The sequence below is a fragment of the Ahaetulla prasina genome, chromosome 3 (assembly GCF_028640845.1).
Source record: "Ahaetulla prasina isolate Xishuangbanna chromosome 3, ASM2864084v1, whole genome shotgun sequence".
NCBI lineage: Eukaryota > Metazoa > Chordata > Lepidosauria > Squamata > Colubridae > Ahaetulla > Ahaetulla prasina.
Window position 1 is genome coordinate 124,603,464 of NC_080541.1, and position 13,837 is coordinate 124,617,300.

General features: G+C 37.2%; 1 protein-coding gene across 2 annotated transcripts in view; it reads left to right on the forward strand.

The window, feature by feature from the left end:
- Nucleotides 1–2,717: 2,717 nt before the first annotated feature.
- The window catches only part of CEP350 (centrosomal protein 350), a 108,434-nt gene continuing 97,314 nt past the window's right edge, over nucleotides 2,718–13,837 (forward strand). The window contains exon 1 of one of the 2 annotated variants that reach the window (XM_058175292.1): nucleotides 2,718–2,945. The gene's annotated coding sequence lies outside the window, so the exon portion shown is untranslated. The remainder of the gene's footprint in view (nucleotides 2,946–13,837) is intronic. The other variant, XM_058175294.1, reaches the window with a different exon arrangement.

A 13,837-nucleotide genomic window follows, 5' to 3' on the forward strand; every position in this document is an offset into this window, starting at 1 on the left:
AGACTACTCTGGCACTATGTAGAGGGAACGTGTGCATCTGTTGTTCGGGGGCAGTTACATACATGTTCCTTTTCTACGTCAGCAAATTTTAACATTTCCTGCTTCAATGTGCCTTGCCTTCCCCATTTCCCATTAGAAAGTCAGAACCAATCAGCATGCAGGAGTGCCCCTCTGCACAACCCAGAGTTGGAATTTGGGAGGTGTCAGCCTATATTGCTTCACGGTTTAGGAGCTAAGGTGCTGAAGTGCTGAAGTGCTGAATTGCAGAGCTGTTTAGGAGCTAAGGTGCTGAAGTGTTGAGGTGCTGAGTACATTACTATCTGTTGCATAAAATAATCTATACCCTTAAGAAGAACCACAGCATTTGGAGACTGCAACAAGGCCATTTTATAAGCATCAAGAAAATATAGAGATCACTGGGCTTCCAGCCGAAGAATTTCAGAGCCCCGACCATTCAAAGAAATAAAGATTATACTGTAAAGGAGACAATGTTAAAGCTGTCACATGATGTCATGGATAATTAATTTATGAACCAGGAATGAAATGGCATCAGTTTGACAACATGGTGTCTGACGGAAAGACCAAGTCCACGCATGAAGTTCCACTTAAACTGATTTATTCTTAAACGGTCTATGCACAGGACACTTCTCAAGTAACAATTAGCACCTCCTTGGAGTTAGATAAGAGATAACAGAATTCAAGGAGGGTAACTCGTTAGCAGAGCAGTCTGCTAACTCGAGCAGACTACTCTGGCACTATGTAGAGGGAACGTGTGCATCTGTTGTTCGGGGGCAGTTACATACATGTTCCTTTTCTACGTCAGCAAATTTTAACATTTCCTGCTTCAATGTGCCTTGCCTTCCCCATTTCCCATTAGAAAGTCAGAACCAATCAGCATGCAGGAGTGCCCCTCTGCACAACCCAGAGTTGGAATTTGGGAGGTGTCAGCCTATATTGCTTCACGGTTTAGGAGCTCAAGGTACTGGAGAATCTTTGTTCCTCTTTCCCTCCATCAAATTAACTGTGTGAGATAAAGGGATGAGAAAGTGTGATGAAGTCACCCAGGAATGTCCATGTTGGACTTGAGAAGAGAGGGAGCCAAGTCTGTTCTGTGGGCTGTCACTCCTCGGAATGTTGCTGCAGCTAATTGCCACTATCTGAATCTTTACTCTGTTGCTAGGCAACTAACCTAATGGAACCTTCCTTCTGCTCTCCTTTCTCCTTTCATGGGCCATGACTGAATTCAGATCCCCCCATCAAATTCAAAACCACGGAAACCATTTCTGAGGTGGGATTCTTAGCCAAAAAGCAGAGGAGACCACCATGTATATGAGGAACTATGGGGATTTTAGGGTAAAGGTTTGCCATTCGCCTTTGGTATTGGAACTGTGATATGTCTACTTTGGTGGCCTGAGGACACCAAAGTACAGTTCCTGTAGGGCATATAAGGTGCACCCCTAGCATCCATCCACAGCTAGATAAAAGATTAAGACATATTAGGATGGGTCATGAAACACTGATTGTGATGACTTTGACTGCTACATATATATATCTCCAGGAGTCCAATCCTTGTGCTGAGGTGCGGAAGTGCTGAGGAGCTGAAGTACGGAGGTGCTGAAGTGCTGAATTGCAGAGCTGTTTAGGAGCTAAGGTGCTGAAGTGCTGAGGTTCTGAGGTGCTGAGTACATTACTATCTGTTGCATAAAATAATTGCACCACAATTTAACTTGGAGATAATTTACCCACGCCCATTACTACCCTAAAATCTCTGAATTCTGTGATATTTTAGAGGCATATATTGGCTTAATTACAATTTTCATTTTAAAAACAACAATCCTAATTACATTTTACAAAAAACAAGTTTCAGAAGATTCAGTAGAACTTTTTTTAATCGAAGAGTTGATAATCATGTTGTACCACTTTTATAGCAATCCATATTCCGAGATGCACCCCACTGATCTAACTTTAGAATAAAATAAAGCTGGAAGGGACCTTGGGAGTCTTCTAGTCCAGGCCCACTGCTCAAGCAGGGGAACTTATACCATTTCAGATAAGTGGCTGTCTAGTTTCTTCTTAAAAACATCCAGTGATGGAGCGTGTGTGCTCTCTCTCTCTCTCACTCACTCTCTCTCTCTCTCTCTCTCACACACACACACATGAGATTTCTGAAGGCAAGCTGTTCCACCGGTTAATTATCCTGTTAGGAAGTTTCTTCTTAATTTCAGATTGTTTTTCTCTGGTTAGTTTCCAACCATTGTTTCTTGTCCTGCTCTCTGGTGCTTTGGAGAATAATTTGATCCCCTCTTCCTTGCGGCAACTCTTCAAATACTGGAATAGTGCTATCATGTCGCCCCTAATTCTTCTTTTGACACTTCCTTTACTGTTTCGGTTTTTTTTTTTTTTAAGGAAACCTTGGTCGGTAGGGACAATGGCATCTTTCAAATGAAGCTCAAGATACATTTTGATGGAACCAGGCATTTCTTTCAATGAATCTTTAATATTCCCCTACTTTCATTCACAAATCAATTTAATAGGCTTTCCACCCCAGTTCAGGTCTGTCTATTTAGCGGGGGAGTGGAGGGGGGGGGGCAGAGATGGGCGGAGTTTCTGGCTGTACCACACTCAAGATGACCGGAGCGCACAGAAACAGACTCGTCGATAGCCGTATTTGGAAGGTCTATGACTTCTCCGAGGACATATCGCGAGATTTCCAACCGCAGCTCCCGCCCTACCGCGCGCCGCTGGTATTCCGAAGCTCCCGCCCCGGCGCTTCTGAGTCGGTTACTGAGCGGTAATGGCGCCGGGCCCTTAAAACGGCTTGGTGGTGGGGGGGGAGGGGCTCCACTTCACCGCCGCTCTCAATCCCGAAGGTTCGAGGGGATGAGCCAACAACCTCAGTCGCCGCCGGGAAGGAGGAGGAAGGAACGGAAGCGGCGATAGAATAGGTGAGGCGGCTCTCCAATTGTGGAGAGCCCTCCAGCTAAAACCCAACTGGGGGCTTATGGGGAAAGCGAGAGAAACTTGACAGGATTTCCGGCTTTCGGTTCCAGGGATCCAGAAGGGGGTGAAGCGCTGGGAGGGTGTTTTCTACCAGCCGGTTTCGGAGTTTGTTACCTCTTGTTCGTTCTTTCGCCGCCCCCTTTTCCGCGCTCCGTTCCTCTGCAATTCGGCCTGGATTGTCACCGCTTCTTCCTGATTTAAAGGGAGGAAGCTCTGTTATGATTTAGATCCCCGAATTAGAGAACTGCCACCCCACCCACCCCCTCTTGTTTCAGGTCATTTAATACTGCAGGAATCCAGAAGGAGCTAAATTTGACTGCCAGAAGAATTCCGAGCTTTACATTGTATGAGATATAGAGAGATGGGGGGGGAAATGAGTTATTCAGAAGGGAGTGGTTCTGATAATTTTATTATTTACAGGAACTAGCATGAAATACAGATAACTGAATATACTTATTTTAATGCGTTCCCATCAGTATTAGTGGCACAAACTCATATGCAAAATAACATAAGTGGCCAGGTAAGGTTTTCTCTCCAAGGAATTTACTTTTCAGCCCTATTGCATTTTAGTCTGTTTTAGCAAAAGAGACATATTACAGGCTCCAGGTAATCCTCGACTTATGACCACAATTGAACCCAAAATTTCTGTTGCTAAGTGAAACAGTTGAGTTTTGCCTCATTTTATCACCTGCCTTGCCGCAAGCTGCTAAGTGAACCACTTCAGTTGTTAAGGTAGTAACATAGTTTTTAAGTGAATCTGTCTTCCCAATTGACTTTGCTCGGGACTTTGCTTTCTGTGAGCGTACTTGTAGAAAGGTAGGCTGTTTCCCCATGCCCCATAGGACAGGCAGCCCTATTGGGAGGTAGCAGGTGATATCTGTTTTTGCATGCTGAGTTTGAACATAGAGATTAGTTGTAATTGTCTTGCTTAATAGCTGTTTGTAGACCTATTTTCCATGTTTGTCTAATTCATACCATTGGAGCAGTGAATTTGGTACAATTTTATGTGATGCAAAGAGTTATCTGTTTGTATATATTTAATTGGCTAATGTATTTCACTGGATGATTGTGTCAAAAGCCATTTGGAAATCAATATTATCTGTTGTATCAGACTGCCAGCATATCTTTATTTCTCTCAGAAAATTCTAAATAGTAGGGGAGAAAGTACCCCATATAGAATTGATGTTACAGAATATAATGAATGTTACCCAGATACACAGTGTTAATTTGCAGAAAGCTGTAAACTAGCCAAATATAAGAATCATTAATAAAATGTATTTCCAAATGTGACTATGGCTCTGGAGTTGCTGAAAATTAAAAGGTGTTTTGTAGAGAGGATTTCATAATACAGATCCAAGCAAGAATCAGTCTCATCTCTAATTTGCAATATCAACAAGTAGATGGCATTGTAGGATTGTCATAAGGCACTGTCAGTCATCATTTCCTCATTCTCCTGTAGTATCAATATAATGCTCTACATTAATATTGAATAATTTTTAAAGTTTTAGAAAGAACAATTAAGCGTTTCATTTTTTTAAAAAAAAACATGAACTGGTTATATGATTGGTTTCTCTTTAATGACTGATGTTTTTGTCTAAAAAAAGTTAAAATCAAGTTTTTGTAGATAGTCCACTCTGAGGAAAGAAAATAAGTTCATTAGAAATGGTATTAACAAATTCTACATTTACAAAATGAATCATGACTGTTTTATTAAAATTCTTGTCTATATTTCATATTAGATTTGACTGCAATATACTGTATTGCTTTTGATGATGGGAGCTAGTTGTATTGTTCAAATATCACCTTAACATTTTGAGTTAAATTTCTGCTGTTAAATTAACCTGGGATTTCTTTGAAAGTGAAAAATGGAAACTTGGTCCCCATCATTCACTAGATTTAGACTTAGACTTACTTTGTCACTTTGAATGTACACTAATCGGCATACATTAAAATGAAATTTTGTTGTATATGGCTCTCAAAGGGTCACTAATCTTCATTATCTAATTTTTCTCCCTCTTTAGCAATTGGAAAACATAGTAGGGATAATCTCTGGACAGTGATCTGGATTCCAGAGCTGGGAAAAATCTGTAATGAGCGATCTAACTGAACTTGTTGGAAAGATTGTATTTACTTGCATTGATTACACCTGGCAGATTTCTTTTTTCACTGTCCTGTTTTTTAAATAAGCATTCCTTCTTTCATAAGCCAAAATTAGATTTTCTGGACAATCTATATATTATTTCCTAAAGTATTTCTTTCTGTTATTTTTATTTAGCATTGCTTCTCTAGCACTGCACACCAGAACAACTAGACACAAGAACAGTTTTTTTCCCAAAGGCCATCACTCTGCTAAACAAATAATTCCATCAACACTGTCAAACTATTTACTGAATCTGCACTACTATTAATCTTCTCATAGTTCCCATCACCAATCTCTTTCCATTTATGACTGTATGACTATAACTTGTTGCTGGCAATCCTTATGATTTATATTGATATATTGACCATCAATTGTGTTATAAATGTTGTACCTTGATGAACATATCTTTTCTTTTATGTACACTGAGAGCATATGCACCAAGACAAATTCCTTGTGTGTCCAATCACACTTGGCCAATAAAAATTCTATTCTATTCTACTATGTACCCTGAGTATACACACTTCATATATTTCTAAATCGATAAGATATGAGCAATAGTACAGTGCTTGCTAACTCAAAAACATAGCTTAATAGCTGTATGATGTTAATAAAAATGGGGTAAACCTGGACTTTGCTTGCAAGTAAGTCCAAAATGTGCCAAAATTGACTGGTACTCTAGCAAGTGATGTTGCATATGGAAAATACACTGTGTACGCAATTACTAGGCAAGTATGTTGACCATATCATTTTATGCATATTTTCACCTCCAAGCTGTATAAACTTGAATGCTTAGTAGAGATAAACATATCAGGCGATATGTATTTGTGAAATGAGTGCAATGGTGCGATCGTTTGAACATTCTTTGGCATTGCCTTTCTTTGGAATTGGAATGTAAACTGACCTTTTCCAATCCTGTGGCCACTGTTGAGTTTTCCAAATTTGCTGGCAAATTGGGTGTAGCACTTTTACTGCGTCGTCTTTTAAGATTTTGAATAGCTCAGCTGGAATACTGTCTCCTCCACTGGCTTTGTTGTTGCTCAGATTTCCTAAGGCCCATTTGACTTCACATTCTAGGATGTCTGGCTCAAGGTTAGTGACCACCCCATCGTGGTTATCAGGGATGTTAAGCTCATTCTTGTATAGTACTTCTGTGTAATTTTGCCACCTCTTCTTAATCTCTTCTGCCTCTGTTAGGTCCCTGCCATTTTGGTCCTTTATCATGCCCATCTTTGCATGAAACGTTCCCTTCATATCTCCAATTTTCTTGAATAGATCTCTGGTCCTCCCTATTCTATTCTACTATGTACCCTGAGTATACACACTTTTGTTGGCAGGGTGATAGTATACAGCCTTGCCGGACTCCTTTCCCAATTTTGAACCAATCAGTGGTTCCGTGTCCAGTTCTCACTGTGGCTTCTTGACCCACATACAGGTTTCTCAAGAGACAAATAAGATGGTCTGGTACTCCCATCTCTTTAAGAACTTGCCACAATTTGTTGTGATCCACACAATCAAAGGCTTTAGCATAGTCAATGAAGCAGAAGTAGATGTTTTTCTGGAACTCCCTAGCGTTCTCCATGATCCAGCATATGTTGGCAATTTGATCTCTAATTCCTCTGCCTCTACGAAATCCTGCCTGTACTTCTGGTAGTTCTCGATCCACATACTGCTGGAGCCTAGCTTGTAGGATTTTAAGCATAACCTTACTAGCATGTGAAATGAGTGCAATGGTGCGATCGTTTGAACATTCTTTGGCATTGCCTTTCTTTGGAATGGTTTTAGTTGCTACCTCTTGTACAATGTTGCGAACCTCCGTCCATAGTTCATCAGGCACTCTGTCTATCAGATCTAATTCTTTAAATCTATTTGTCACCTCTACTGTATATTCACCAGGGATATGATTTAGTTCATACCTGAGTGGCCTGGTGCTTTTCCCTACTTTCTTTAGTTTAAGCCTAAATTCTGCAAGAAGAAGCTCATGATCTGAGCCACAGTCAGCTCCTGGTCTTGTTTTTACTGACTGTATAGAGCTTCTCCATCTTTGGCTGCAGAGCACATAGTCAATCTGATTTCTGTGTTGACCATCTGGTGATGTCCATGTGTAGAGTCGTCTCTTAGGTTGTTGGAAAAGAGTGTTTGCTATGACCATCGTATTGCCTTGACAGAATTCTATCGGCCTGTGCCCTGCTTCCTTTTGTACCGTCAATTAACAATACTAGACTCAAGAACTGTTTTTTCCCAAAGGCCATCACTCTGCTAAACAAATAATTCCATCAACACTGTCAAACTATTTACTGAATCTGCACTACTATTAATCTTCTCATAGTTCCCATCACCAATCTCTTTCCATTTATGACTGTATGACTATAACTTGTTGCTGGCAATCCTTATGATTTATATTGATATATTGACCATCAATTGTGTTATAAATGTTGTACCTTGATGAACGTATCTTTTCTTTTATGTACACTGAGAGCATATGCACCAAGACAAATTCCTTGTGTGTCCAATCACACTTGGCCAATAAAAATTCTATTCTATCCTATCCTATCCTATCCTATCCTATCCTATCCTATCCTATCCTATCCTATCCTATCCTATTCTATTCTATTCTATTCTATTCTACTATGTACCCTGAGTATACACACTTCATATATTTCTAAATCGATAAGATATGAGCAATAGTACAGTGCTTGCTAACTCAAAAACATAGCTTAATAGCTGTATGATGTTAATAAAAATGGGGTAAACCTGGACTTTGCTTGCAAGTAAGTCCAAAATGTGCCAAAATTGACTGGTACTCTAGCAAGTGATGTTGCATATGGAAAATACACTGTGTACGCAATTACTAGGCAAGTATGTTGACCATATCATTTTATGCATATTTTCACCTCCAAGCTGTATAAACTTGAATGCTTAGTAGATATAAACATATCAGGCGATATGTATTTGTGAAATGAGGGATGGTGTGGCCTAAGGAGATCAATAATCTATATCAAGGTGTCCATAATCATGAGACAGCTGCTTTTCTTCAGGTAAAATGAGCCAAAAAAGAGATTTAACTGACTTTGAAAAGTCAGAAATTGTAAAAAGTCTTTCAGAGGGATGTAGCTCTTGAAATTGCTAAGATATTGGGACGTGATCACAGAATCATCTATTGCAATATTCTTCCTGTAAAGACTACTTCAGCTTCAATCGCAATAATACAAGAGCAAACAATAGATTCAAACTAAATGTCAACCGCTTCAAACTTGATTGCAGAAAATATGACTTCTGTAACAGAGTTGTTAACGCTTGGAACTCATTACCTGACTCTACTCAAAATCCCAAAATCTTCAACCAAAAACTGTCTACTATTGACCTCACCCCATTCCTAAGAGGACTATAAGGGGCGTGCATAAGAGCACAAAAGTGCCTACCGTTCCTGTCCTATTGTTCCCTTCATTATATCAAACTAACATAGTGATTGCATACTTTTTAAAAAGACTTTCAATTAATATAGCAGAACCCCTAAGCATAATCTTTAATAAAGCTTTCACGACTAGTTCCCTTCCCAAACTCTGGTCTCTAGCCACAGTCAGCTCCTGGTCTTGTTTTTACTGACTGTATAGAGCTTCTCCATCTTTGGCTGCAGAGCACATAGTCAATCTGATTTCTGTGTTGACCATCTGGTGATGTCCATGTGTAGAGTCGTCTCTTAGGTTGTTGGAAAAGAGTGTTTGCTATGACCATCGTATTGCCTTGACAGAATTCTATCGGCCTGTGCCCTGCTTCCTTTTGTACTCCAAGGCCATATTTGCCTGTTATTCCGGTTATCTTTTGGCTTCCTACTTTAGCATTCCAATCTCCCATGATGATAAGGATATCATTTTTTGGTGTTAATTCTATCAGGTGCTGTAGGGCTTCATAGAACTGGTCAATTTCATCTTCTTCAGCACCAGTGGTTGGGGCATAGACTTGAACTACTGTGATATTGAATGGTTTGCCTTGGATACGGACTGAGATTATTCTGTCATTTTGGGGATTGTATCCCAGTATTGCTTTTCCTACTTTTTTATTGATTATGAAGGCCACTCCATTTCTTCTGAGGGATTCTTGCCCACAGTAGTATACCTGATAGTCATCTGAATTAAATTCGCCCATTCCCGTCCACTTTAGTTTGCTGATTGCTAAGATATTGGGACGTGATCACAGAATCATCTATTGCAATATTCTTCCTGTAAAGACTACTTCAGCTTCAATCGCAATAATACAAGAGCAAACAATAGATTCAAACTAAATGTCAACCGCTTCAAACTTGATTGCAGAAAATATGACTTCTGTAACAGAGTTGTTAACGCTTGGAACTCATTACCTGACTCTACTCAAAATCCCAAAATCTTCAACCAAAAACTGTCTACTATTGACCTCACCCCATTCCTAAGAGGACTATAAGGGGCGTGCATAAGAGCACAAAAGTGCCTACCGTTCCTGTCCTATTGTTCCCTTCATTATATCAAACTAACATAGTGATTGCATACTTTTTAAAAAGACTTTCAATTAATATAGCAGAACCCTAAGCATAATCTTTAATAAAGCTTTCACGACTAGTTCCTTCCCAAACTCTGGTCTCTAGCCACAGTCAGCTCCTGGTCTTGTTTTTACTGACTGTATAGAGCTTCTCCATCTTTGGCTGCAGAGCACATAGTCAATCTGATTTCTGTGTTGACCATCTGGTGATGTCCATGTGTAGAGTCGTCTCTTAGGTTGTTGGAAAAGAGTGTTTGCTATGACCATCGTATTGCCTTGACAGAATTCTATCGGCCTGTGCCCTGCTTCCTTTTGTACTCCAAGGCCATATTTGCCTGTTATTCCGGTTATCTTTTGGCTTCCTACTTTAGCATTCCAATCTCCCATGATGATAAGGATATCATTTTTTGGTGTTAATTCTATCAGGTGCTGTAGGGCTTCATAGAACTGGTCAATTTCATCTTCTTCAGCACCAGTGGTTGGGGCATAGACTTGAACTACTGTGATATTGAATGGTTTGCCTTGGATACGGACTGAGATTATTCTGTCATTTTGGGGATTGTATCCCAGTATTGCTTTTCCTACTTTCTTTAGTTTAAGCCTAAATTCTGCAAGAAGAAGCTCATGATCTGAGCCACAGTCATCCCTATCTTCAAAAAAGGAGATCGCAGCCTAATTGAAAATTACAGATCTATCTCTCTATGTTGTGTCTCATGCAAAGTAATGGAATCTATCATAAACCAATCCATTACACTCCACCTTGAAACAAACAACCTACTCTCTAATAAACAATTTGGTTTCAGAAAAAAATTATCATGTAACTTACAACTTCTCCACTGCAAAAACATATGGACTACTAACCTTGATCAAGGAAAAGCAATAGATGCAATCTACATAGACTTCTGCAAACCTTTGACTCAGTAGTACATGATAAACTTCTCCTAAAACTAAAATCCTACGGCATTTCAGGACCTCTTCACAATTGGACAAATGCCTTCCTGTCAAACAGACAACAAGTGGTCAAAATTGGCAACGCTCTATCAAATCCTGTTCCTGTCAAACAGACAACAAGTGGTCAAAATTGGCAACGCTCTATCAAATCCTGTTCCTGTCAAACAGACAACAAGTGGTCAAAATTGGCAACGCTCTATCAAATCCTGTTCCTGTCAAACAGACAACAAGTGGTCAAAATTGGCAACGCTCTATCAAATCCTGTTCCTGTCAAACAGACAACAAGTGGTCAAAATTGGCAACGCTCTATCAAATCCTGTTCCTGTCAAACAGACAACAAGTGGTCAAAATTGGCAACGCTCTATCAAATCCTGTTCCTGTCAAACAGACAACAAGTGGTCAAAATTGGCAACGCTCTATCAAATCCTGTTCCTGTCAAACAGACAACAAGTGGTCAAAATTGGCAACGCTCTATCAAATCCTGTTCCTGTCAAACAGACAACAAGTGGTCAAAATTGGCAACGCTCTATCAAATCCTGTTCCTGTCAAACAGACAACAAGTGGTCAAAATTGGCAACGCTCTATCAAATCCTGTTCCTGTCAAACAGACAACAAGTGGTCAAAATTGGCAACGCTCTATCAAATCCTGTTCCTGTCAAACAGACAACAAGTGGTCAAAATTGGCAACGCTCTATCAAATCCTGTTCCTGTCAAACAGACAACAAGTGGTCAAAATTGGCAACGCTCTATCAAATCCTGTTCCTGTCAAACAGACAACAAGTGGTCAAAATTGGCAACGCTCTATCAAATCCTGTTCCTGTCAAACAGACAACAAGTGGTCAAAATTGGCAACGCTCTATCAAATCCTGTTCCTGTCAAACAGACAACAAGTGGTCAAAATTGGCAACGCTCTATCAAATCCTGTTCCTGTCAAACAGACAACAAGTGGTCAAAATTGGCAACGCTCTATCAAATCCTGTTCCTGTCAAACAGACAACAAGTGGTCAAAATTGGCAACGCTCTATCAAATCCTGTTCCTGTCAAACAGACAACAAGTGGTCAAAATTGGCAACGCTCTATCAAATCCTGTTCCTGTCAAACAGACAACAAGTGGTCAAAATTGGCAACGCTCTATCAAATCCTGTTCCTGTCAAACAGACAACAAGTGGTCAAAATTGGCAACGCTCTATCAAATCCTGTTCCTGTCAAACAGACAACAAGTGGTCAAAATTGGCAACGCTCTATCAAATCCTGTTCCTGTCAAACAGACAACAAGTGGTCAAAATTGGCAACGCTCTATCAAATCCTGTTCCTGTCAAACAGACAACAAGTGGTCAAAATTGGCAACGCTCTATCAAATCCTGTTCCTGTCAAACAGACAACAAGTGGTCAAAATTGGCAACGCTCTATCAAATCCTGTTCCTGTCAAACAGACAACAAGTGGTCAAAATTGGCAACGCTCTATCAAATCCTGTTCCTGTCAAACAGACAACAAGTGGTCAAAATTGGCAACGCTCTATCAAATCCTGTTCCTGTCAAACAGACAACAAGTGGTCATTTTCATTTTCATTTTCATTTTCATTTTCATTTTCATTTTCATTTTCATTTTCATTTTCATTTTCATTTTCATTTTCATTTTCATTTTCATTTTCATTTTCATTTTCATTTTCATTTTCATTTTCATTTTCATTTTCATTTTCATTTTCATTTTCATTTTCATTTTCATTTTCATTTTCATTTTCATTTTCATTTTCATTTTCATTTTCATTTTCATTTTCATTTTCATTTTCATTTTCATTTTCATTTTCATTTTCATTTTCATTTTCATTTTCATTTTCATTTTCATTTTCATTTTCATTTTCATTTTCATTTTCATTTTCATTTTCATTTTCATTTTCATTTTCATTTTCATTTTCATTTTCATTTTCATTTTCATTTTCATTTTCATTTTCATTTTCATTTTCATTTTCATTTTCATTTTCATTTTCATTTTCATTTTCATTTTCATTTTCATTTTCATTTTCATTTTCATTTTCATTTTCATTTTCATTTTCATTTTCATTTTCATTTTCATTTTCATTTTCATTTTCATTTTCATTTTCATTTTCATTTTCATTTTCATTTTCATTTTCATTTTCATTTTCATTTTCATTTTCATTTTCATTTTCATTTTCATTTTCATTTTCATTTTCATTTTCATTTTCATTTTCATTTTCATTTTCATTTTCATTTTCATTTTCATTTTCATTTTCATTTTCATTTTCATTTTCATTTTCATTTTCATTTTCATTTTCATTTTCATTTTCATTTTCATTTTCATTTTCATTTTCATTTTCATTTTCATTTTCATTTTCATTTTCATTTTCATTTTCATTTTCATTTTCATTTTCATTTTCATTTTCATTTTCATTTTCATTTTCATTTTCATTTTCATTTTCATTTTCATTTTCATTTTCATTTTCATTTTCATTTTCATTTTCATTTTCATTTTCATTTTCATTTTCATTTTCATTTTCATTTTCATTTTCATTTTCATTTTCATTTTCATTTTCATTTTCATTTTCATTTTCATTTTCATTTTCATTTTCATTTTCATTTTCATTTTCATTTTCATTTTCATTTTCATTTTCATTTTCATTTTCATTTTCATTTTCATTTTCATTTTCATTTTCATTTTCATTTTCATTTTCATTTTCATTTTCATTTTCATTTTCATTTTCATTTTCATTTTCATTTTCATTTTCATTTTCATTTTCATTTTCATTTTCATTTTCATTTTCATTTTCATTTTCATTTTCATTTTCATTTTCATTTTCATTTTCATTTTCATTTTCATTTTCATTTTCATTTTCATTTTCATTTTCATTTTCATTTTCATTTTCATTTTCATTTTCATTTTCATTTTCATTTTCATTTTCATTTTCATTTTCATTTTCATTTTCATTTTCATTTTCATTTTCATTTTCATTTTCATTTTCATTTTCATTTTCATTTTCATTTTCATTTTCATTTTCATTTTCATTTTCATTTTCATTTTCATTTTCATTTTCATTTTCATTTTCATTTTCATTTTCATTTTCATTTTCATTTTCATTTTCATTTTCATTTTCATTTTCATTTTCATTTTCATTTTCATTTTCATTTTCATTTTCATTTTCATTTTCATTTTCATTTTCATTTTCATTTTCATTTTCATTTTCATTTTCATTTTCATTTTCATTTTCATTTTCATTTTCA